Here is a 27,987-nt window from a genome sequence, read left to right on the forward strand (position 1 = left end):
AAAGGGACCACGAGTCCCTTGCCTGAAGATAAGTCCCAAAGCACTCTCCTGCCACTGTCTACACAGCCAAAACGTGCCTGATGACAAAGCAAACACCTCCCATTATTGGTGACAAAGCTGCTCAGTGGGAGTCCTGGTGACTGCAAATGCTGTCGGGTAGCACAGCAGAGAACAGTCAAGGAGTGACCAACAAAGACGACACATTTGTGAGTGTGGGTGACTGGCAGCAATTGGGCTTGCACTACACCGCACTAGGCTGCTGGCGTCGAACTGCAGGAGCTGCCAGACCAAACAGGACGGGCTGCAAAGGCCCCTTCCATGTGCAGTTCCTGATGACTGGACCTCCCATAAGCAATGAGGGGTATTTCCAACTTGTCACCTCCCAGAAGAGACAGAGCTGCAACTTTGCCCTGTTTTGTGATGCCAGTGACACGGGTGGAAAACTATAGCTTACACCAGCCTTCTGCATTCGTCTGCCAGCGCTGAGGCTGAGCTCAGTGCGCAGACCCAGCTCCCTCCCCGGAAAGACTCAGCCCTTGCTGTGAAGGCCCCCTGGAGCCACCTCAGGGCGGTACTCATCTGCACAGCCTCTGATGGTACAGCAGAAGGACGACCGCACAGGGGTTGTCACGACATGATGCCATGCAGCTCTGAGCGCCTTGGCCGGCTGTACTGGCACCCGCTGAACTTTCTGAGAGGCCACACTTTCTGAGAGGCCACACAGTGCCATGGCTGGCACAAGTTCCCTGTGGGGCTCAAAGTGCGCAGACAAGGGCTGTGGGAAGGGCAGGCTTGAGGACATGCTTTCAGGGCACAGGAGGCTGACATGTGAACTGTGTAGCACACAGAGGCGTTGGTGCAGTGCCTGGCACGGGGAGAGCTAATGGTGCTGGGTCCTTTGTGATACAGTGTGCTGCACCAAGCTCCAGGGCCTCCTTGCTCCCTTGGCAGCACAGTGCAAGAAGAGGGTGGACCCTTGCTCACAAGGTGGCCTAGATTTCTGCTCAACACTGATGTTCCTTTGGGACATGATTCTTTCTGCTTCTACCCTCTAACCCTCCCTCCCTCAGTACACATTTATTTATCCGTAGTCTAAAAACAGAAAGGAGGGGGAAAAAAACCGCAAACACAAAGGCTTCTCTTACCACAGCAGGCCAAAGTCTCATAGGAGCGGGACATGGGGCTGCTGGCAACAGTGGCAGGGGATGCCCATGCTAGGCATGAGTGCTGAGAGTGGGTACTTCGCATCATGTGTGGCACTAGGTGTAGGCCTCAAAAGAAAGACGAACACAAGACAGGAACTGCTGGCCCACCAGGAATGACATGGTATCCCAGTCCATTTACTGACTCCCCTCGAGGTCTGAGGTGTGATTTTTCATCTGCAAGAAAAAACATATAGCATGGCCTTTCCATGAGGAGCCCTCTGGCCCTGTTGGCAGAACCAGACACATCACCCTGCCCAGCACAGTGCGCAGCAGCACCATGGCCTGTGCATAGGTGCCTGTTCCGCCTCAGAGATAAGGGAGGGAGCCTGGAGTCACCCCTAACAGTCTCAGTGCCAAAGCAGCCTCAAGCTGTTCTCTCTGTATTGCACAGGGCACAAGAGCTGCAGATCATCACTGTGCCCAGCTGACAAGTCAGGCTAGGCTTTGCCAGCATCACAGTTGCAGCCAGATAGGGCTCTGCAGTGAGTTGGCTAGGCAGCAGTGCCTGCTGCTGTGTGCCCTCAGGGTAGCAGGGTGGGGGGCGTAGCAGCCTGCACTGTCATCCAGGGGCATCCCAAGGCAACCTGCCCTGGAGAAATGGATGCCTGTGCCACCACATGCCCAGAGACCAGTGGCACCCTCCAACTCATGAGCCCATTTCCGCCTCAGGTGGATAAAGGCAGGTCTGCCCACTCAGGCATGGCTTGTATGAGGCGATCAGAGAGCAGGGGGTATTTTTAGGACTGACTTATTCCAGCCTCCTTGTCACAGCTGGCCACACGCCACCACTGTTTTCTCTGGACACCCCTTCCACTCCTCATGACAGGGAGCCACCAGAGAAGTGTCCCAACAGAGCGGGCGGCTCCCTAGCCCTAGCCTGGCCACAGTCCCTGCTTCCCCATCCTCCTTCTGGCTGCAGTATCTTTGCAGGTACTGAGAGAGCCACAAGTGGTTATCTCCACTCCCATTGTCACCAGCCTGTCGGTCACCCCAAGATCCTGCACTGCTGGAGCAAAGAGAGCTGAAGGTGCTGAGTCCAAATGACACAGAGCAGATGCTGCCAACACTGCACATCATCGCAGCAGCTGGGATCCCACAGCCCCACAGGGCTGTGTGATTACATGGGAAAGTGCAGCCTCCCTGGCAGATGGCTACCTCTGATTCAAAGCTCAGAGGAGGCACATGTGAGAAGCAGCTGCAGGTGCTTGTTGCGTTGAACAGCTTTGATAAAGGATATTTGCATGCTGATGGTTTTTGCACCTTGGGCTAACCCCTGCACTGCTGGAGTAAGACACTCACAGCTGTTAGCTGCATGATGCACAGGTATGGGGCAGGGGCTGTCTGCTCGTTTGCCCTGCCTGGCTCTCTTGATCACCATTGCTGTGAGGCAGGAGTTCCTGGGGCCATGCAGGTTCAGGGCTCCGGAAAGGGGCCAGCTCTATCTCCATGTTCCTAAGGACCCTGGGCACAAACATATCCTGGGAACACAGCTTGATCTAGTGCTGCAGAGCACAGGCCCTGGGAGCCAAAGCTGTGCCCTGGACCCGGCGTGCTGGCAAGGGCCAGTCTGGGCTGAGCAGGAGTGGTCCTGGTAGCAGTCAGCACGGGGAGGGCTGGCCGCAGGCCTGGTAAAGGGCCATAAACTGCACAGGCAAAAATCACCACCTTCCTTGGGCCTTTCCCAAACCTACAAAAGTTGTAGCCCCAGACAGCACGTCAGGGCAGTTCAGGTGCCCTAGAACCCCGGGGCAGGGACAGCCATACTGCTTAGGCATCTCCTCTACTCCGGGCATATCCCAGCAGAGCCCATACAGGCAGTGGCAGGGCCACAGCCAAGAAGTCCCTTCTCAGGGCTCCTCCAGCATCTAGGCACTGGTTATGGCTACACATCAGCACAACACAGCACTTGCTCCTACACCTCATAGTGCAGAGTTGTGCAGTAGGTCAGCTCTGAATCCTCCTCCAAGCCCTCACAAACCCTCACAAACCCCAGGGCAGAGAGATCTGGGCTCAAGTAGAGATAAGGTTTGGTAAAGGAGGTAACTAGGGCCGCGGTGCACCCTGCCTCCCAGTACAAAAGCTGGCCCTGGCCTTACCGTCTCCTCAGTGTCTGTGCTCTCTTCTGCACTGTCGATGTTGCGCAGGTCACTGTGCCCATCAGCTCTGGATCCCTCCTTCCCTTGGGGCTCCCGTGGCCCCTCTCCTGCTGGGGATGGCAACTCTGCACCCACTTCGACCCTTTTCTTCTCAATTTCCTTTGATCCTGCAGGGACAGAGACTGCAAAAACTTGGAGTGCCTGAGCAGAGCAGTAGTCTTATCCTCGCAGGGCAGGGGGTAAAACTCCATGATGCTGGAAGTCTGTGGTCAGCTTTCCCATTACTAGGAAGGAGGAAGGCCCAGGGAATTTTCCAGCAGGCTCTGGAGGCCAAGCTCACTCCCTTGCATGCAGAGATGGAGCCCACCCCTCAACTTCACACTGCCTGGCAGCTCCTACTTGGGGTTAGGCTCACACTTTGGCATCCAGGCTTCCTTGTACCTGCAGGCTGGCCTTGTACGAGCTCTGTACAGACACATGTATGTCGGAGCCAGCTGGGATTCTCCCCATCATGATTAAGTATGACATGTATAACATCCCCTCACCTGAGAGACGGTCTCTCCGCTGGTCCATGCGGTCCAGGCTTTCCAGCAGACTGTCCACCTGTGCCTTGATCTGACTCAGCTCCCCTTTGATCGAATGCAGCTCTTCGGCCTGCACTACAGGCAGTGTGGGCAGAGGAGCTGTTAGAGTCCCAGACAGGGAAAAGGCAGAGCCAGGGGAATCCACAATCCGGGGGCAGCATGCTCCAAAGCATCCTCCCACCAGGCTCCTTCAGCCTTCCCAGGGCAATCGCGTCTCTGGGCAGTGGCAATGGTTTCAGGAGACAGCCCCCAGACAGGCAGCCAGCCCAGGATGGGCTGTTTCTCTGCTGGAGCAGGGGACTCACAGCAGCAAGGTTAGCACCGAGCAATTCACTCAGGCACAGGCACTGCTGTCAAGCATCAAGAAACATAGCCTAGGCCTCTGTGGCTTAGCAACTACCAGGGGAACTGATACTTTGTGAGTCTGTGTCACTGTGTTTCTCCCTCCCACAGCACAATCTTGTCTCCATGAGCAAATCTCCAACCTCTGTGATCACCAAAATGCTTCCAGCATCCTCAAGGGCTTAATGGAACTATCACCTTGCTCCTTCCCTTCTACCCAGGCCACTTAACACTTACACTTTGTCCGTCCTGTCATGGAGCTGGTGCTGCTCCTCATCCCAGGCTGGGGGCTTAGACTACTTTTGCCTCCTGCCCCAACATGAGTTCATCTGGCCTTGACAGAGATGTGGTTAATGAGGGGCGGGATCTTCTGGTACTCATATACCCTACAAGAGCACAAAACCACAGCAGTGTGAGCAGGGCCTAGAAGGCATTGCAGCAGGACAGGTTAACATCTCTGGCTCTGTTCCTTCAGGCAAAACCGACGGGTGAGGGATTGTGCCAGGCAAAGGTATACCTGCATTACAGGAGGTCACAGTGCCTACCCTGGCCTTGCCCCTTGCTGGAGCAGGCCAACACACTGTCCCTGTCCCAGCTGCTCCACCCTCAAGGTATGCAGCCCCGGGAGTCTGGGTACAGGTGTTCCTTGAAGAGGGCAGTGCTGCTAAACTTCTCCTAGAAGTGGGGAACAGATGCCTGGGGCTGCCAGCCTGGGACACCCAGCTCACTGCTATCAGTCAACAGAGCTGCGATCATTTGCCAACCCACATGCAATCAGCACATCCCAGGCCTGGGAGGCCACACTCACCAGTATGGGAAGTCATCCCTGTAGAGATTGTAGTCCAGATCACAATTACTGCTGCAGGAGGTAAGAAGAGAGAGTCACTCACACTGCAGTGACCACTGACGTGCCACAGCATGGCACAGCACTGCTGTGAGACAGCCACATTGAGCAACATGTGGGCACAGCAGGACAGGGACATCCACTCATCCTGCACAACCTCCTCCTCTGCCTGGGGAGCAGGAGGCATCTTAGAGGGTAACAAGTAGGCTTCCATGCAGGACAGCACAAGGAAGATGGCTCTGTGTTGGCAGCAGTCTGCCCCCAGAGCCAAGCAGGGTATTTGGGTGCCCACAATGGAAAGATCCCCCTGTGCAGCACCAGCTGGAGCAGGCCTTGCTATCTGGAAATCTGCATTCAGCGCTCTCTGATGTTAAATTTCACAGTCCCTTGCTGTCTGCTCACTCAGCTCCAAATTAAGAAGTGATCTGTCAGCAAATCACCTCCAGTGCAGGCAGCTGACATGGTTGTAATAAATCATGCTCTGTGAACCAGGAGGGGATTGGGGGAAGAAAGATGCTGAAGCTCATTTTGCCATTTCAGCTCTTGCAGAGTTGGTGAGTGTTAGATTAAACCTAGCACAAGGTGAGACAAAGCTCTGCTTGGAGCATCATTGCTCTGCTGGGAGTGGGAAGCCTTCTCCAGCTATGTGCTAGAAGGGCAGTTGAAGACAAGGTCCCCCTAGGGCCAAGGGTGTCGCTGAAGGCAGCAGGAGCAGCTTCACCTGCCCACAGAGGGAGCGGTGCTGGAGCTTGGGGTCTCTGGAAGAGCTGAATGTCTGCTGGAGGGTTTAAAGAGCAACCTTAGCTTCCCTGTCTGTGCCACTAAGCTGTAGCCACTTGGGCTGACACTTGGGTGTCAGGCCATGGGTGCTGCTAGTGCTTGGGAGCTGGCCTGTGGTTCAGTGCCTTTGCAGGCAATGCTTGTCAGGTGCTGTTGTCAGTTGTTGCCAGGTGACTTGTGCAGCAGTGCATGCTAGGGCCATGCTAGGCCCGCGGCTGCTCTTTGGGCTTGTGAGATGACTTTGGTGGGAGGCCCTCCTTGGCAGTGCTCTGGCCGTTGGTGCCGTGGCTGGTTCTTTGCTTGCTTGTGGCACAGTGGCTGAGAGGCCAGAGGTGTAAGCAGGCTTTGTGCTGAGGTGCTTTGTGCCTGCGTGCCTTAGTGGGTAGTGGCAGGCATGTGGCTGCTGTTAGTGTTTGTGCGAGGTGACTTGTGGAGCAGTGCATGCTCGGTCAGTGCTCGGCCCCTGGCTGCAATTTGCGCTTGTGAGGTGAGTTGTGCCCAAGGCTCTGATTGGCAAGGCTGTGGCGCTTGCTGCTGCTAGTTGCTGGGAGGCTGCTGGTGGCAGAGTGTCTGCCAGGCCAGTGCTCTGTGGGGACCTGTGAGGTGCCTTGTTGCTGTGTGCTTAGGAGGCCAGGGCCAGGCCCCTGGAGGCTGTTGGTAGTTGTGAGGTGACTTGTGCAGCCGTGCGTGATTGTGGTGAGCTGCGGGCAGGCTTGTGAGGTCCATTCTGTGTGAGGCCCTCGAGGCCAGTGCAAGGCACGTGGGTGCTCTTGGTGGTGCTGAAGTGGCTAGAGTTGTGCGTGAGTGGCATGCCGAAGAGGGCAATGGTAGGGGCGTGGCTGCCGTGTGTGGTGCTGAGGCGACATGTGCCTGAGGCCGTCGTTGCCAGTGCTGTTGCCCTTGGTGCTGGTGGTGGCTGTGAGGGCCCTTGTGCCAAACTGCATTGTAGGGCAGAGCTGTAGGCAGGCTTGTGAGGTGCCTTGTGCCTTGTGCGTCAGCGGTCAGTGGCAGGCCGCTGGCTGCTGCTGGTGCCTGTGAGGTGACTTGTGAAGCAGTGCCTGCTCGTGCAGTGCTGGTTGCAGGGCTGCTCTTTGCTGTTGTGAGGTTGCTGCTGCCTGAGGCCCTGAGAGGCCATTGGCAGGCCGGCAAGCAGATGTTTGCAATGGTGAGGTGCCTTTTGCCTTGTTGTCCCAAAATCTGGGTTCTGTTACCCAGCGTGCAAGCAACCAATAGACACACAGGGTCGAGATATTTGTTTATTTCATTTCTGCGCAGAGATGGGTGCTAGGTGGCAAATCCACAAAGGTAGCACACCTTCTCCCCCTCTCATTCTTGATTTATACACACTTTTCAGGGAGTATTTTATACAAATCTTTCTATTGGTTACAGTTTTATTACCTCAGGTAATCGCCCTGCGCTTGCGCTTTCACATTCTTGTTAATTAGCATAGGAAGCGAAGAAGAGGTGGTAACATCATTATCATGTCATTTCCATCTCATTATTCATTTAGAGGTGTGAAGTTTAATATGTTAATAAGCCTTAATGAACCTATGGTCACTTCTGGGTTATTCTGCTGTTTTTGTCTTACCTACCCCTCGCAATCTTCAAAGCGCTGTTGTTTCATCAAGGTTCTTTAGCCGGAGCTGGTTATCCTTTGCAGTACTGTTTTTCTCTCCCCCTTGTCCTTGAGTCTTGTTAACTATTTGCAAGGTTTTTCTCACAGTATTTCTCTAACAATTCCCCCCTTTGAGACTTGTTAATATCACTTATCTAGCAAGTCTCATTTAAACAACTTCAATTATTTTTACATGGATGTTAAGTTAATTCTAAGTATTTCCCATGGCATGGGTAATCCGGGAGATTTGGGGAACAGAGAAGCAAGCAGTAATCTGAGTCACTTTTTCTGAAGGCCTGTATAAGCTGCAAAATCAGGTTAGTTGTACCAATGAGCATGCATAACAAAATTAACAGTATCCACATTTTCCATCTTAACTCTATAACAAACAAATTAAATTAAACAAATTAATACTCTTATAAATCAGCTCTAAATATAATTAACAATACTATCAGAATGCAAAATAACACCTAATAACACTAAGCGCACTCTATTTCCATATAAAAGAGTTCAGTTTTCCAAGTGCAATTCATCACTTTTGTAACTTCTGTATTATCTTGAGAGCTATCTTGTGGGTGTGGCAGTCCACAAGTCATTCAAAGGTGCCTTCTTTATTCGGGAATAGTGGGTCCAGGAACTTATTCCCTCCACCTTTACTGCAGTATGAGTTGTCAGAAGCAGCAGGTAAGGTAAGGTCCTTTCCACTTTTCTCTTAGTGGTTCTTCTTTCCATGTCCGAATATAAACTAGATCCCCATGCTTGAAGTCGTGCACAGGGGAATCCAATGGAAGGGAGGTACGCTGATTAAGGTACCTAGGTGAAGATGTTAGTACCCGAGACAAAGACAATAAATACTCTCTCAACATTTCTTCCCCTCTTACATGCATTTGATCACTTCGTCCCCCTATTTCATTAACTGGGTAAGGTTTCCGGTAAAGTATTTCAAAAGGGCTTACTCCCTCTTTTATTCTTGGGGTTATTCTTATTCTCATCAAGGCCATTGGTAATACATCTACCCATTACCCTCGTTCTTTCCAAATTGCTCCATGAGCAAAAAAAGTCCCCCCAAAAAATTTAACAGACTCACTGTCGCCTCTAAATATGTTTGCTCTGAATCCGCTCCAGTCAAAATGTCATCCACTTACTGTAAAAGAGTGACATCTTTGTTACCTTCCTGCCATTGGGCTAGTTCTTTGGCCAAGATCTCACCAGACAGGGTAGGACTGTTCTTGAATCCTTGAGGAAGAACCATCCAGCATAACTGCTCCTTCCTCCTCGTAGTGGGACTTTCCCATTCAAAGGCGAAAATTGTCTGGCTTTATTCTTCTATAGGAATACAGAAAAAAGCATCTTTTAAATTTAGCACTGTAAAATAATTGTTAGTCTCAGGCACCGAGGCTAAAAGAGTATATGGGTTTGGCACGGTTGGATGGATATCTCTTGTTATTTGGTTCACTGCCCTTAGGCCCTGGACCAGTCGATATTCTTGGGAGCCAGTTTCCTTACCAGCAGGATTGGTGTATTGAATTCAGACTGACACTCTCTAAGCAAGCCATATTGCAAGAAGGCATTAATTAGGCGTTCCAATCCTCTATGTGCTTCTAGCTTGATAGGGTACTGATGCACCCTAACTGGCTTCGCTCCCGGTTGTAGCTCTATTTTGACCGGAGTCGCGGTTTTTGCTTTACCTGGCTTTGTTGAGGCCCGAACTAAGGGAATCACCGCATCCAATACACTTGAAGGCATACTTGCACTGTAGTAAGGCAACCCTTGCTGAGCGTCTACGTGCGACATAATCCAACATAATATTCCGCGGAAGTAAGTAAATTTTATACTCACCAACCCAAAGATTCACCCCCCTTTCGCCCTGGCACAAATATCTCTGGTCAGCGTTGCACCTTTGAGTCTCTTGTCGTCCCGACTTTGGAGGGAGGTCAGAGGACTCCCTGATCAACAGGTCGGTGCGCGCTGGAGCTCAATCCGATCCAGTCCGCTGTCGGGAATGGCAAGATGATCCAGGAGTCAACCCAAAATCACCCCCAGCACCCCCCAAAACACCCGGAATTCAACCCAAAATCCACTCTGGCACCCCAAAACACCCGGGACTCACCCCAAAATCACCCGTAGCACCCCCCAAAACACCCGGGATTCACCCCAAAATATCTGCCTTCACCCCCAAAACACTTAGAGTCACCCCAAAATCACACCCAGCACCCCCAAAGCACCCGGGAGTCATGCCAAAATCCCGGCTCGGCCCCCCAAAACACCTGAAGTCACCCCAAAATCACCACTGGAACTCGCACGGAATTCACCATAAAATTCCCAGCTGGCACATCAAAACACCCGGCAGTCACCCCAAAATCACCCCTGGGACCCCCAAAACACCCTCAGTCACCCCAAAATCCATGCCCGGCCTCACCCAAACCACCTGGAGTCACCCCAAAATCTTTCCCAGGACCCCAAAACACACTCAATCACCCCAAAATCCACTTTGGCACCCCCAAAACACCCGGCAGTCACCCCAAAATCACCCACAGCACCCCAAAAAACAACCGGAGTCAACCTAAAATCACTGCCCGGCCATTAAAACACAGTCACCACAAAATCACCCCGGTACCCCCCAAAACACCCGAAGTCACCCCAAAACACCCCTAGCACCCACAAAACACCTGGAATTCACGCTCAAATCCACCCCAGCACCCCCAAAATACCCGGCAGTCACCCGAAAATGCCCGCCCGGACCCCCAGCAAGCCCGGGATTCAACCCAAAATCCCCACCGACACCCCCAAAAACACCCGGAATACAACCCAAAATCCACTCCGGAACCAGAAAACACCCGGGAGTCACCCCAAAATCCACGCAGCCACCCCAAAATAACCGGCAGTCACCCAAAAATCCACTCCAGCACTCCCAAAACATCCGTGAGTCACCCCAAAATCACTACCTGGCACCCCCAAAACACCCTCAGTCACCCCAAAATCCCCGCCCAGCCTCCCAAACCACCCGGAGTCACCCCAAAATCACCCCTGGCACCACAAAACACCTGGGAGTAACCCCAAAATAACACAGCACCCCAAAAAACACCCGGAGTCAACTCAAAATCACCGCCCGGCCCCTAAAACACACTCAGTCACCCAAAGATCACCCCCGGCACCCCCCAAAACACCTGAAGTCACCCCAAAATCCCCGCCCGGCCTCCCAAACCACCCAGAGTCACTCCAAAATCACCCCCGGCACCCCAAAACACGTGGCAGTCAAGCCAAAATCACCCACAGTACCCCAAAAAACACCCGGAGTCAACCCAAAATCACCCCAGCACCCCCAAAACACACGGAGTCACCCCAATATCACACCCAGCACCCCCAAAGCAGCCGGAGTCACCCCAAAATCCACGACCTGCCCCTCAAAACACCCGAAGTCACCCCAAAATCACCCCCAGCACACAAAAAATGCCCGGAATTCACCCTCAAATCCACCCTGCACCCCAAAACCCCCAGGATTCACCATAAAATCGCCGCCCGGCACCCCAAAACACCTGGCAGTCACCCCAAAATCACCCCCAGCACCCCCAAAACACCCTCAGTCACCCCAAAATCCCCACCCGGCACCCCAAAACACCCGGAGTCACCCCAAAATGCCCGGAATTCACCCCAAAATCTCCACCGCCCACCCAAAACACCCGGGAGCCACACCAAAATCACCCACAGCACCCAAAAAAACACCCGAAGTCAACGCAAAATCACTGCCTGGCCCCTAAAAAAACCCTCAGTCACCCCAAAATCACACATGGCACCCCAAAAAACCCGGGAGCCACCACAAAATCCCAAATGGCAACCCAAACCCCCGGAGGTCACCAAAAATCACCACCGGCAACCCCCAAAACACCCGGCAGTCACCCCAAAATCCCCAACGGCCCACCAAAACACTCGAGGATCACCCCAAAATCACCCCAACACCCCCAAAACGCCCAGAGTCACCCCAAAATCACAACCAGCACCCTAAAACGCCCGGGAGTCACCCCAAAATCCCCACTGCCCCCCAAAACACCGAGGAGTCACCCCAAAATCACCCCCGGAACCACAAAACAACCAAAGTCACGCCAAAATCACCACAGGCACACGAAAACACCCGGGATTCACCCCAAAATCCCCACCAGCACCCCCAAAACACTCGGAGTCACCCCAAAATCACCCCAGCTACCCCAAAATACCCGGGAGTCACCCCCAAATCACACCCAGCACCCCCAAAACACACGGGAGTCACCCCAAAATCCACGACCGGCCCCTCAAAACACTCGAAGTCACCCCAAAATCACACCGGCACACACAAAACGCCCAGAATTCACCCTCAAATCCACCCCGGCACCCCCAAAACCCCCGGGATTCACCATAAAATCCCCATCCGGTACCCCAAAACACCCGGCAGTCACCCCAAAATCACCACCGGCACCCCCCTAAACGCCCGGAAGTCACCCCAAAATCCCTAAAAGCAACCCCAAAACCCCGGGATTCACCCCAAAATCACCCCCAGCACCCCCAAAACACCCAGAAGTCACCCTAAAATCACACCCAGGACACACGAAAACACCCTCAGTCACCCCAAAATCCCCGCCCAGAACCACAAAACATCCGGGAATCAACCCAAAATCACCGCAGTCACCCCAAAGCACCCGGGAGTAACCCCAAAATCACACCCGGCACCCACAAAATGCCCAGAATTCAACACAAAATCCACCCCGGCACCCGAAAACACCCGGGACTCACCCCAAAATCCACGCCAGCACCCCCAAAACACTCAGAGTCACCCCAAAATCACCCCAGCACCCCCAAAACACACGGGAGTCACCCCAAAAACCCCAACGGCCCCCCAAAACACCCACGGATCACCCCAAAGTCACCCCCAGCACCGACAAAATGCCAGGAATTCACCCTCAAATCCACCCCGGCACCACCAAAACCTCCGGGATTCACCATAAAATCTCCGCCTGGCAACACAAAACACCCAGCAGTCACCCCAAATTCACACCAGCATCCACAAAACACCCAGGAGTAACCCCGAAATCACACCGGCACCCCCAAAACACCCCAGATTCACCCCAAAATTACCCCCGGCACCCCCAAAAAACCCAGAGTCACCCCAGAATCAGTACCGGCACCCTAAAACGCCAGGAATTCACCCCAAAATCCCCACCGGCCCCCCCAAACACCCGGCAGTCACCCCAAAATCACCACCAGCTCCACCAAAACCCCCCAGATTCACCCCAAAATCACCCCCAACACCCCCAAAACACTCAGAAGTCACCTCAAAATCACCGCCACCACACCCAAAACACCCAGAATTCACTTCAAAATACCCACTGGCACCACAAAACAACCGGAGTCACCCCAAAATCACCCCCGGCACCCCAAAACATGCGGAGTCAACCCAAAATCACTGAAGGCACCTCCAAAATCCACAGGAATCACCCCAAAATCACCCCCAGCACCCCAAAACACCCGGGCCTCACCCCAAAATCACCACCGGCACCCCCAAAACACCAAGAATTCACCCCCAAATCCCCGCCGACACCCCCAAAACACCAGGAAGTCACCCCAAAATCACCACCAGCTCCGCAAAACTCCCTGAGTCACCCTCAAATCACCACTGGCACCGTCAAAACACTCGGAATTCACCCCAAAATAACCACCTATGGCACTCCCAAAACACCCGGCAGTCACCTCAAAATCACCCCAGCACCCCAACACACCCGGAATTCACCTCAAAATCCACCCTGGCACCTCAAAACCCCAGGGAGTCACTCAAAAATCACCAACAGCCCCAAAAAACACCCAAGAGTCACCCCAAAATCACCCCGGCACCACAAAACACCCAGAGTCACCCCAAAATCCCTGCCGGAACCCCAAATTACCCAGATTCACCCCAAAATCAGTACTGGAACCCTAAAACGCCAGTTATTCACCCCAAAATCCACACCGGCATCCTAAAACCCCACAGAGTCACCCCAAAATCACCACCAGCACCCCCAAAACACCCGGGAGTCCCCCCCAAATGACCCCGGCACCACAAAATACCCAGAGTCACCCCAAAATCCCCACTGGACCCCCCAAATCACCCGGAGTCATCCCAAAGTCAGTACCGGAACACCAAAATACCCGGGATTCATGCCAAAATCACCCCCAGCACCCGAAAAACACCCGGAATTCACCCCAAAATCACCTCCGGCACCCCCCAAAACACCCGGGAGTAACCCCAAAATCCCCGCCCAGAACCCCGAAAACACTCGGAGTCACCCCAAAATAACCCCTGGCACCCACAAAACTCCCAGAGTCACCCCAAAATCCCCACCGGGATCCCAAAACACCTGGGAGTCACCCCAAAATCACCACCGGTACCCCCAAAACACCCGGGATTCACCCCAAAATTCCCCCGGCACTACAAAACACCCGGAGTCACCCCAAAATCATCCCGGCCCCCAAAATACCCGGGAGTCACCTTAAAATCAGTCACGGTACCCCAAAACACCCTGGATTCACCCCAAAATCCTGACTCACATCCCCAAAACACTCGGAGTCACCCCAAAATCCCCAACGGACCCTCAAAACACCCAGAGTCACCCCAAAATCACCATTGGCACCACCAAAGTACACGGAATCACCCAAAAAACACCGCCGGCACCCCCAAAACACCCGGAAGTAACCTGCAAATCACCACCGACACCCCCAAAACACCCGGAGTCACCGCAAAATCACCCTCGGCACCCCGTAAACTCCTGGAGTCACCCCCAAATCACCCCCACCACCCCAAAACATCCAGAGTCACCCCAAAATCCCTACGGGCACCCCCAAAACACCCGGAGTCACTCCAAAATCAGTACCGGCACCATAAAACGCCAGGAATTCACCCCAAAATCCCCGCTGCCCCCCCCCAAAATATCAGGAAGTCGCCCCAAAATCACCACTGGCTTTGCCAAAACCCCCCAGATTCACCCCCAAATCACCCCAACACCCTCAAAACACTCGGGAGTCACCCCAAAATCACCCCTGGCACCCCAAAACACGTGGCAGTCAAGCCAAAATCACCCACAGTACCCCAAAAAACACCCGGAGTCAACCCAAAATCACCCCAGCACCCCCAAAACACACGGAGTCACCCCAATATCACACCCAGCACCCCCAAAGCAGCCGGAGTCACCCCAAAATCCACGACCTGCCCCTCAAAACACCCGAAGTCACCCCAAAATCACCCCCAGCACACAAAAAATGCCCGGAATTCACCCTCAAATCCACCCTGCACCCCAAAACCCCCAGGATTCACCATAAAATCGCCGCCCGGCACCCCAAAACACCTGGCAGTCACCCCAAAATCACCCCCAGCACCCCCAAAACACCCTCAGTCACCCCAAAATCCCCACCCGGCACCCCAAAACACCCGGAGTCACCCCAAAACGCCCGGAATTCACCCCAAAATCTCCACCGCCCACCCAAAACACCCGGGAGCCACACCAAAATCACCCACAGCACCCAAAAAAACACCCGAAGTCAACGCAAAATCACTGCCTGGCCCCTAAAAAAACCCTCAGTCACCCCAAAATCACACATGGCACCCCAAAAAACCCGGGAGCCACCACAAAATCCCAAATGGCAACCCAAACCCCCGGAGGTCACCAAAAATCACCACCGGCAACCCCCAAAACACCCGGCAGTCACCCCAAAATCCCCAACGGCCCACCAAAACACTCGAGGATCACCCCAAAATCACCCCAACACCCCCAAAACGCCCAGAGTCACCCCAAAATCACAACCAGCACCCTAAAACGCCCGGGAGTCACCCCAAAATCCCCACTGCCCCCCAAAACACCGAGGAGTCACCCCAAAATCACCCCCGGAACCACAAAACAACCAAAGTCACGCCAAAATCACCACAGGCACACGAAAACACCCGGGATTCACCCCAAAATCCCCACCAGCACCCCCAAAACACTCGGAGTCACCCCAAAATCACCCCAGCTACCCCAAAATACCCGGGAGTCACCCCCAAATCACACCCAGCACCCCCAAAACACACGGGAGTCACCCCAAAATCCACGACCGGCCCCTCAAAACACTCGAAGTCACCCCAAAATCACACCGGCACACACAAAACGCCCAGAATTCACCCTCAAATCCACCCCGGCACCCCCAAAACCCCCGGGATTCACCATAAAATCCCCATCCGGTACCCCAAAACACCCGGCAGTCACCCCAAAATCACCACCGGCACCCCCCTAAACGCCCGGAAGTCACCCCAAAATCCCTAAAAGCAACCCCAAAACCCCGGGATTCACCCCAAAATCACCCCCAGCACCCCCAAAACACCCAGAAGTCACCCTAAAATCACACCCAGGACACACGAAAACACCCTCAGTCACCCCAAAATCCCCGCCCAGAACCACAAAACATCCGGGAATCAACCCAAAATCACCGCAGTCACCCCAAAGCACCCGGGAGTAACCCCAAAATCACACCCGGCACCCACAAAATGCCCAGAATTCAACACAAAATCCACCCCGGCACCCGAAAACACCCGGGACTCACCCCAAAATCCACGCCAGCACCCCCAAAACACTCAGAGTCACCCCAAAATCACCCCAGCACCCCCAAAACACACGGGAGTCACCCCAAAAACCCCAACGGCCCCCCAAAACACCCACGGATCACCCCAAAGTCACCCCCAGCACCGACAAAATGCCAGGAATTCACCCTCAAATCCACCCCGGCACCACCAAAACCTCCGGGATTCACCATAAAATCTCCGCCTGGCAACACAAAACACCCAGCAGTCACCCCAAATTCACACCAGCATCCACAAAACACCCAGGAGTAACCCCGAAATCACACCGGCACCCCCAAAACACCCCAGATTCACCCCAAAATTACCCCCGGCACCCCCAAAAAACCCAGAGTCACCCCAGAATCAGTACCGGCACCCTAAAACGCCAGGAATTCACCCCAAAATCCCCACCGGCCCCCCCAAACACCCGGCAGTCACCCCAAAATCACCACCAGCTCCACCAAAACCCCCCAGATTCACCCCAAAATCACCCCCAACACCCCCAAAACACTCAGAAGTCACCTCAAAATCACCGCCACCACACCCAAAACACCCAGAATTCACTTCAAAATACCCACTGGCACCACAAAACAACCGGAGTCACCCCAAAATCACCCCCGGCACCCCAAAACATGCGGAGTCAACCCAAAATCACTGAAGGCACCTCCAAAATCCACAGGAATCACCCCAAAATCACCCCCAGCACCCCAAAACACCCGGGCCTCACCCCAAAATCACCACCGGCACCCCCAAAACACCAAGAATTCACCCCCAAATCCCCGCCGACACCCCCAAAACACCAGGAAGTCACCCCAAAATCACCACCAGCTCCGCAAAACTCCCTGAGTCACCCTCAAATCACCACTGGCACCGTCAAAACACTCGGAATTCACCCCAAAATAACCACCTATGGCACTCCCAAAACACCCGGCAGTCACCTCAAAATCACCCCAGCACCCCAACACACCCGGAATTCACCTCAAAATCCACCCTGGCACCTCAAAACCCCAGGGAGTCACTCAAAAATCACCAACAGCCCCAAAAAACACCCAAGAGTCACCCCAAAATCACCCCGGCACCACAAAACACCCAGAGTCACCCCAAAATCCCTGCCGGAACCCCAAATTACCCAGATTCACCCCAAAATCAGTACTGGAACCCTAAAACGCCAGTTATTCACCCCAAAATCCACACCGGCATCCTAAAACCCCACAGAGTCACCCCAAAATCACCACCAGCACCCCCAAAACACCCGGGAGTCCCCCCCAAATGACCCCGGCACCACAAAATACCCAGAGTCACCCCAAAATCCCCACTGGACCCCCCAAATCACCCGGAGTCATCCCAAAGTCAGTACCGGAACACCAAAATACCCGGGATTCATGCCAAAATCACCCCCAGCACCCGAAAAACACCCGGAATTCACCCCAAAATCACCTCCGGCACCCCCCAAAACACCCGGGAGTAACCCCAAAATCCCCGCCCAGAACCCCGAAAACACTCGGAGTCACCCCAAAATAACCCCTGGCACCCACAAAACTCCCAGAGTCACCCCAAAATCCCCACCGGGATCCCAAAACACCTGGGAGTCACCCCAAAATCACCACCGGTACCCCCAAAACACCCGGGATTCACCCCAAAATTCCCCCGGCACTACAAAACACCCGGAGTCACCCCAAAATCATCCCGGCCCCCAAAATACCCGGGAGTCACCTTAAAATCAGTCACGGTACCCCAAAACACCCTGGATTCACCCCAAAATCCTGACTCACATCCCCAAAACACTCGGAGTCACCCCAAAATCCCCAACGGACCCTCAAAACACCCAGAGTCACCCCAAAATCACCATTGGCACCACCAAAGTACACGGAATCACCCAAAAAACACCGCCGGCACCCCCAAAACACCCGGAAGTAACCTGCAAATCACCACCGACACCCCCAAAACACCCGGAGTCACCGCAAAATCACCCTCGGCACCCCGTAAACTCCTGGAGTCACCCCCAAATCACCCCCACCACCCCAAAACATCCAGAGTCACCCCAAAATCCCTACGGGCACCCCCAAAACACCCGGAGTCACTCCAAAATCAGTACCGGCACCATAAAACGCCAGGAATTCACCCCAAAATCCCCGCTGCCCCCCCCCAAAATATCAGGAAGTCGCCCCAAAATCACCACTGGCTTTGCCAAAACCCCCCAGATTCACCCCCAAATCACCCCAACACCCTCAAAACACTCGGGAGTCACCCCAAAATCACCCCCGGCACCCCAAAACACGTGGCAGTCAAGCCAAAATCACCCACAGTACCCCAAAAAACACCCGGAGTCAACCCAAAATCACCCCAGCACCCCCAAAACACACGGAGTCACCCCAATATCACACCCAGCACCCCCAAAGCAGCCGGAGTCACCCCAAAATCCACGACCTGCCCCTCAAAACACCCGAAGTCACCCCAAAATCACCCCCAGCACACAAAAAATGCCCGGAATTCACCCTCAAATCCACCCTGCACCCCAAAACCCCCAGGATTCACCATAAAATCGCCGCCCGGCACCCCAAAACACCTGGCAGTCACCCCAAAATCACCCCCAGCACCCCCAAAACACCCTCAGTCACCCCAAAATCCCCACCCGGCACCCCAAAACACCCGGAGTCACCCCAAAACGCCCGGAATTCACCCCAAAATCTCCACCGCCCACCCAAAACACCCGGGAGCCACACCAAAATCACCCACAGCACCCAAAAAAACACCCGAAGTCAACGCAAAATCACTGCCTGGCCCCTAAAAAAACCCTCAGTCACCCCAAAATCACACATGGCACCCCAAAAAACCCGGGAGCCACCACAAAATCCCAAATGGCAACCCAAACCCCCGGAGGTCACCAAAAATCACCACCGGCAACCCCCAAAACACCCGGCAGTCACCCCAAAATCCCCAACGGCCCACCAAAACACTCGAGGATCACCCCAAAATCACCCCAACACCCCCAAAACGCCCAGAGTCACCCCAAAATCACAACCAGCACCCTAAAACGCCCGGGAGTCACCCCAAAATCCCCACTGCCCCCCAAAACACCGAGGAGTCACCCCAAAATCACCCCCGGAACCACAAAACAACCAAAGTCACGCCAAAATCACCACAGGCACACGAAAACACCCGGGATTCACCCCAAAATCCCCACCAGCACCCCCAAAACACTCGGAGTCACCCCAAAATCACCCCAGCTACCCCAAAATACCCGGGAGTCACCCCCAAATCACACCCAGCACCCCCAAAACACACGGGAGTCACCCCAAAATCCACGACCGGCCCCTCAAAACACTCGAAGTCACCCCAAAATCACACCGGCACACACAAAACGCCCAGAATTCACCCTCAAATCCACCCCGGCACCCCCAAAACCCCCGGGATTCACCATAAAATCCCCATCCGGTACCCCAAAACACCCGGCAGTCACCCCAAAATCACCACCGGCACCCCCCTAAACGCCCGGAAGTCACCCCAAAATCCCTAAAAGCAACCCCAAAACCCCGGGATTCACCCCAAAATCACCCCCAGCACCCCCAAAACACCCAGAAGTCACCCTAAAATCACACCCAGGACACACGAAAACACCCTCAGTCACCCCAAAATCCCCGCCCAGAACCACAAAACATCCGGGAATCAACCCAAAATCACCGCAGTCACCCCAAAGCACCCGGGAGTAACCCCAAAATCACACCCGGCACCCACAAAATGCCCAGAATTCAACACAAAATCCACCCCGGCACCCGAAAACACCCGGGACTCACCCCAAAATCCACGCCAGCACCCCCAAAACACTCAGAGTCACCCCAAAATCACCCCAGCACCCCCAAAACACACGGGAGTCACCCCAAAAACCCCAACGGCCCCCCAAAACACCCACGGATCACCCCAAAGTCACCCCCAGCACCGACAAAATGCCAGGAATTCACCCTCAAATCCACCCCGGCACCACCAAAACCTCCGGGATTCACCATAAAATCTCCGCCTGGCAACACAAAACACCCAGCAGTCACCCCAAATTCACACCAGCATCCACAAAACACCCAGGAGTAACCCCGAAATCACACCGGCACCCCCAAAACACCCCAGATTCACCCCAAAATTACCCCCGGCACCCCCAAAAAACCCAGAGTCACCCCAGAATCAGTACCGGCACCCTAAAACGCCAGGAATTCACCCCAAAATCCCCACCGGCCCCCCCAAACACCCGGCAGTCACCCCAAAATCACCACCAGCTCCACCAAAACCCCCCAGATTCACCCCAAAATCACCCCCAACACCCCCAAAACACTCAGAAGTCACCTCAAAATCACCGCCACCACACCCAAAACACCCAGAATTCACTTCAAAATACCCACTGGCACCACAAAACAACCGGAGTCACCCCAAAATCACCCCCGGCACCCCAAAACATGGGGAGTCAACCCAAAATCACTGAAGGCACCTCCAAAATCCACAGGAATCACCCCAAAATCACCCCCAGCACCCCAAAACACCCGGGCCTCACCCCAAAATCACCACCGGCACCCCCAAAACACCAAGAATTCACCCCCAAATCCCCGCCGACACCCCCAAAACACCAGGAAGTCACCCCAAAATCACCACCAGCTCCGCAAAACTCCCTGAGTCACCCTCAAATCACCACTGGCACCGTCAAAACACTCGGAATTCACCCCAAAATAACCACCTATGGCACTCCCAAAACACCCGGCAGTCACCTCAAAATCACCCCAGCACCCCAACACACCCGGAATTCACCTCAAAATCCACCCTGGCACCTCAAAACCCCAGGGAGTCACTCAAAAATCACCAACAGCCCCAAAAAACACCCAAGAGTCACCCCAAAATCACCCCGGCACCACAAAACACCCAGAGTCACCCCAAAATCCCTGCCGGAACCCCAAATTACCCAGATTCACCCCAAAATCAGTACTGGAACCCTAAAACGCCAGTTATTCACCCCAAAATCCACACCGGCATCCTAAAACCCCACAGAGTCACCCCAAAATCACCACCAGCACCCCCAAAACACCCGGGAGTCCCCCCCAAATGACCCCGGCACCACAAAATACCCAGAGTCACCCCAAAATCCCCACTGGACCCCCCAAATCACCCGGAGTCATCCCAAAGTCAGTACCGGAACACCAAAATACCCGGGATTCATGCCAAAATCACCCCCAGCACCCGAAAAACACCCGGAATTCACCCCAAAATCACCTCCGGCACCCCCCAAAACACCCGGGAGTAACCCCAAAATCCCCGCCCAGAACCCCGAAAACACTCGGAGTCACCCCAAAATAACCCCTGGCACCCACAAAACTCCCAGAGTCACCCCAAAATCCCCACCGGGATCCCAAAACACCTGGGAGTCACCCCAAAATCACCACCGGTACCCCCAAAACACCCGGGATTCACCCCAAAATTCCCCCGGCACTACAAAACACCCGGAGTCACCCCAAAATCATCCCGGCCCCCAAAATACCCGGGAGTCACCTTAAAATCAGTCACGGTACCCCAAAACACCCTGGATTCACCCCAAAATCCTGACTCACATCCCCAAAACACTCGGAGTCACCCCAAAATCCCCAACGGACCCTCAAAACACCCAGAGTCACCCCAAAATCACCATTGGCACCACCAAAGTACACGGAATCACCCAAAAAACACCGCCGGCACCCCCAAAACACCCGGAAGTAACCTGCAAATCACCACCGACACCCCCAAAACACCCGGAGTCACCGCAAAATCACCCTCGGCACCCCGTAAACTCCTGGAGTCACCCCCAAATCACCCCCACCACCCCAAAACATCCAGAGTCACCCCAAAATCCCTACGGGCACCCCCAAAACACCCGGAGTCACTCCAAAATCAGTACCGGCACCATAAAACGCCAGGAATTCACCCCAAAATCCCCGCTGCCCCCCCCCAAAATATCAGGAAGTCGCCCCAAAATCACCACTGGCTTTGCCAAAACCCCCCAGATTCACCCCCAAATCACCCCAACACCCTCAAAACACTCGGGAGTCACCCCAAAATCACCCCCGGCACCCCAAAACACGTGGCAGTCAAGCCAAAATCACCCACAGTACCCCAAAAAACACCCGGAGTCAACCCAAAATCACCCCAGCACCCCCAAAACACACGGAGTCACCCCAATATCACACCCAGCACCCCCAAAGCAGCCGGAGTCACCCCAAAATCCACGACCTGCCCCTCAAAACACCCGAAGTCACCCCAAAATCACCCCCAGCACACAAAAAATGCCCGGAATTCACCCTCAAATCCACCCTGCACCCCAAAACCCCCAGGATTCACCATAAAATCGCCGCCCGGCACCCCAAAACACCTGGCAGTCACCCCAAAATCACCCCCAGCACCCCCAAAACACCCTCAGTCACCCCAAAATCCCCACCCGGCACCCCAAAACACCCGGAGTCACCCCAAAACGCCCGGAATTCACCCCAAAATCTCCACCGCCCACCCAAAACACCCGGGAGCCACACCAAAATCACCCACAGCACCCAAAAAAACACCCGAAGTCAACGCAAAATCACTGCCTGGCCCCTAAAAAAACCCTCAGTCACCCCAAAATCACACATGGCACCCCAAAAAACCCGGGAGCCACCACAAAATCCCAAATGGCAACCCAAACCCCCGGAGGTCACCAAAAATCACCACCGGCAACCCCCAAAACACCCGGCAGTCACCCCAAAATCCCCAACGGCCCACCAAAACACTCGAGGATCACCCCAAAATCACCCCAACACCCCCAAAACGCCCAGAGTCACCCCAAAATCACAACCAGCACCCTAAAACGCCCGGGAGTCACCCCAAAATCCCCACTGCCCCCCAAAACACCGAGGAGTCACCCCAAAATCACCCCCGGAACCACAAAACAACCAAAGTCACGCCAAAATCACCACAGGCACACGAAAACACCCGGGATTCACCCCAAAATCCCCACCAGCACCCCCAAAACACTCGGAGTCACCCCAAAATCACCCCAGCTACCCCAAAATACCCGGGAGTCACCCCCAAATCACACCCAGCACCCCCAAAACACACGGGAGTCACCCCAAAATCCACGACCGGCCCCTCAAAACACTCGAAGTCACCCCAAAATCACACCGGCACACACAAAACGCCCAGAATTCACCCTCAAATCCACCCCGGCACCCCCAAAACCCCCGGGATTCACCATAAAATCCCCATCCGGTACCCCAAAACACCCGGCAGTCACCCCAAAATCACCACCGGCACCCCCCTAAACGCCCGGAAGTCACCCCAAAATCCCTAAAAGCAACCCCAAAACCCCGGGATTCACCCCAAAATCACCCCCAGCACCCCCAAAACACCCAGAAGTCACCCTAAAATCACACCCAGGACACACGAAAACACCCTCAGTCACCCCAAAATCCCCGCCCAGAACCACAAAACATCCGGGAATCAACCCAAAATCACCGCAGTCACCCCAAAGCACCCGGGAGTAACCCCAAAATCACACCCGGCACCCACAAAATGCCCAGAATTCAACACAAAATCCACCCCGGCACCCGAAAACACCCGGGACTCACCCCAAAATCCACGCCAGCACCCCCAAAACACTCAGAGTCACCCCAAAATCACCCCAGCACCCCCAAAACACACGGGAGTCACCCCAAAAACCCCAACGGCCCCCCAAAACACCCACGGATCACCCCAAAGTCACCCCCAGCACCGACAAAATGCCAGGAATTCACCCTCAAATCCACCCCGGCACCACCAAAACCTCCGGGATTCACCATAAAATCTCCGCCTGGCAACACAAAACACCCAGCAGTCACCCCAAATTCACACCAGCATCCACAAAACACCCAGGAGTAACCCCGAAATCACACCGGCACCCCCAAAACACCCCAGATTCACCCCAAAATTACCCCCGGCACCCCCAAAAAACCCAGAGTCACCCCAGAATCAGTACCGGCACCCTAAAACGCCAGGAATTCACCCCAAAATCCCCACCGGCCCCCCCAAACACCCGGCAGTCACCCCAAAATCACCACCAGCTCCACCAAAACCCCCCAGATTCACCCCAAAATCACCCCCAACACCCCCAAAACACTCAGAAGTCACCTCAAAATCACCGCCACCACACCCAAAACACCCAGAATTCACTTCAAAATACCCACTGGCACCACAAAACAACCGGAGTCACCCCAAAATCACCCCCGGCACCCCAAAACATGCGGAGTCAACCCAAAATCACTGAAGGCACCTCCAAAATCCACAGGAATCACCCCAAAATCACCCCCAGCACCCCAAAACACCCGGGCCTCACCCCAAAATCACCACCGGCACCCCCAAAACACCAAGAATTCACCCCCAAATCCCCGCCGACACCCCCAAAACACCAGGAAGTCACCCCAAAATCACCACCAGCTCCGCAAAACTCCCTGAGTCACCCTCAAATCACCACTGGCACCGTCAAAACACTCGGAATTCACCCCAAAATAACCACCTATGGCACTCCCAAAACACCCGGCAGTCACCTCAAAATCACCCCAGCACCCCAACACACCCGGAATTCACCTCAAAATCCACCCTGGCACCTCAAAACCCCAGGGAGTCACTCAAAAATCACCAACAGCCCCAAAAAACACCCAAGAGTCACCCCAAAATCACCCCGGCACCACAAAACACCCAGAGTCACCCCAAAATCCCTGCCGGAACCCCAAATTACCCAGATTCACCCCAAAATCAGTACTGGAACCCTAAAACGCCAGTTATTCACCCCAAAATCCACACCGGCATCCTAAAACCCCACAGAGTCACCCCAAAATCACCACCAGCACCCCCAAAACACCCGGGAGTCCCCCCCAAATGACCCCGGCACCACAAAATACCCAGAGTCACCCCAAAATCCCCACTGGACCCCCCAAATCACCCGGAGTCATCCCAAAGTCAGTACCGGAACACCAAAATACCCGGGATTCATGCCAAAATCACCCCCAGCACCCGAAAAACACCCGGAATTCACCCCAAAATCACCTCCGGCACCCCCCAAAACACCCGGGAGTAACCCCAAAATCCCCGCCCAGAACCCCGAAAACACTCGGAGTCACCCCAAAATAACCCCTGGCACCCACAAAACTCCCAGAGTCACCCCAAAATCCCCACCGGGATCCCAAAACACCTGGGAGTCACCCCAAAATCACCACCGGTACCCCCAAAACACCCGGGATTCACCCCAAAATTCCCCCGGCACTACAAAACACCCGGAGTCACCCCAAAATCATCCCGGCCCCCAAAATACCCGGGAGTCACCTTAAAATCAGTCACGGTACCCCAAAACACCCTGGATTCACCCCAAAATCCTGACTCACATCCCCAAAACACTCGGAGTCACCCCAAAATCCCCAACGGACCCTCAAAACACCCAGAGTCACCCCAAAATCACCATTGGCACCACCAAAGTACACGGAATCACCCAAAAAACACCGCCGGCACCCCCAAAACACCCGGAAGTAACCTGCAAATCACCACCGACACCCCCAAAACACCCGGAGTCACCGCAAAATCACCCTCGGCACCCCGTAAACTCCTGGAGTCACCCCCAAATCACCCCCACCACCCCAAAACATCCAGAGTCACCCCAAAATCCCTACGGGCACCCCCAAAACACCCGGAGTCACTCCAAAATCAGTACCGGCACCATAAAACGCCAGGAATTCACCCCAAAATCCCCGCTGCCCCCCCCCAAAATATCAGGAAGTCGCCCCAAAATCACCACTGGCTTTGCCAAAACCCCCCAGATTCACCCCCAAATCACCCCAACACCCTCAAAACACTCGGGAGTCACCCCAAAATCACCCCCGGCACCCCAAAACACCCTGCAGGCATCCCGAAATCCTGGCCAGGCCCCGCAAAACACCGGGAGTCACCCCCAAATCAAAACCAACACCCGAAAAACACCCGGGAGTAACCCCAAAATCACTGCCCAAACCCCAAAACTCCTGGAGTCACCCCAAAATCAACCCCAGCACCCAAAAACTCCCGGGAGTCACTCCCAAATCACCCCCGCCACCCCAAAATACCCGGAATTCACCCCAAAATCACCCCTGCACTCCAAACACCCGGGAGTCACCCAAAAAACACTGCGGCACCCCAAAACACCCGGGATTCACCCCAAAATCCCCGCCGGCACCCACAAAACACCCAGCAGTCACCCCAAAATCACCCCAGAACCCCCAAAACCCACGAGATTCACCCAAAAGTTCCCTCGGCACCCCAAAACACCCAGAGTCACCCCCAAATCACCCCCAACACCCTCCAAAACACCCAAGATTCACACGAAAATTCCCCCAGCACCCCAAAACACCCAGATTCACTCCAAAATCCCTCCCAACAGCCCCAAAACACCCGGAGTCATGCCAAAATCACCCTGGTACCCCCAAAACACCCGGAGTCACCCCAAAGTCACCGCCGGCCCCCCAAAACACCTGGAGTCACACTAAAATAACCCTGGTTCTCCCAAAACACCCGAAAGTCACCCCAAAATCATCCCCAGCATCCCAAAACACCCAGAGTCACCCCAAAATCCTAGCTGCCCAGCACCCCCTGAACTGCCCTCCCTGCTCCTCGCCCCTTGCCCCCCTTGCAGGGCCCTGTAGCCCCTTCACCACAGCCCCCCAGCGACAGCCACCTCAGTGGAGAGGGGATAGGGCACACGACACGCCCAGAGCTGCCTCCCCGGCAGAGTCGCTCCCTGCGGCCTCTTGCCGGTCACAGCAACTCTGTAACATTGCAAAGAGCCAGCAGCGACCTCCGCCCGAGCAGGATGCTCCTCTGGGATCTGCAGGTGCACTCTTCAGGTGACATTCAAGCACCACATAAATGCCCTTTTATTCGGCAGCTTTCCAGCAGTGACAAAGAGCGGCTGCCCCAGAGCAGCAGGCAGCAGCAACTCCATAGCACAGGCTCTTAGGCGCCTCCTGGGCTGGCACATCCCAGCACTGCCATGCCTGCTTAGCAGGAGCCGGAGCAGAGGGAGCCTGAGAAGAGGTTTTGGAAAGGGGAGTCGCAAAACACAGGAAGCAGCCACGATGTTTGCAAGTGTTTCCAAAGAACTCCTGGAGCCCTTGCAGAAAATGCGGAAAAGGAAAGAGGGGGCAGGAGGGAGGAAAAAGAAAGCGAGGGAGAGCAAGACGCACGCACGTCCAGAGGCACACACATGCATGTGTGCGTGCGCACACACAGCCGGATGGCCGAAGACTCTGCTGAGGAAGTAAAGGGATTGCTGGAGGTTCGGGGGTCAGTGCTGTATCTGGAGAAAAACCATCCTTGCGAGCCTCCGGCCTCACTGAGCTCTTACCAGCACAAAGCAAGAGCTCTAAGCAGCAGGAGCCGAAGCACGCCTGCGCAGCGACCTGTGCTCTCCAGCCACTCGCTTCTCCAGCCTGCAGAGCACTTCTGCACACCCCGGGAATGAACCGGGGGCTGAATGAGGGCCTCGCTGCTGCCACCCCACCGCCCCCGAAAAGCTGGCGCGGGGCAATGCCTGCACCGCGGAGCTGCTGCCAGCTCGTGCCGGGCGTTACTCTGCCTCGCCTTCGCTGGTGCTCCGCTCGCCACCTCACCCGGGCCTCTCACGGCCCTCTGCGGCACCGATGGGGCAGCGTGCCCTCGCCTTTGAGGGGGGCCTCAGCAGCTTCCTCCCCTCCAGCAGCTGGCCCTTTGCCAGCTGCAATCGAGCCATGTAGCTGCTCGCGTCGGCTGTGATTCCGGCCGGGTGAGAGAGGTGCACGAAACCCACCGCAGCCTCCCCGAGCCCCTGCCCCGCCGCAGCCTCACGCCGGAAAAAGAGCCGTGCGGCCATGTCAAGTGACTCAAAACAACTGTATTGCTCTACGGACAGATGGGACT

General features: G+C 54.8%; 1 pseudogene; it reads right to left on the reverse strand.

The window, feature by feature from the left end:
* Nucleotides 1-1,340: 1,340 nt before the first annotated feature.
* Nucleotides 1,341-27,940, reverse strand: LOC134149720 (RNA-binding Raly-like protein; annotated as a pseudogene).
* Nucleotides 27,941-27,987: the final 47 nt, after the last annotated feature.

This window comes from Rhea pennata, chromosome 21, assembly GCF_028389875.1.
Source record: "Rhea pennata isolate bPtePen1 chromosome 21, bPtePen1.pri, whole genome shotgun sequence".
NCBI lineage: Eukaryota > Metazoa > Chordata > Aves > Rheiformes > Rheidae > Rhea > Rhea pennata.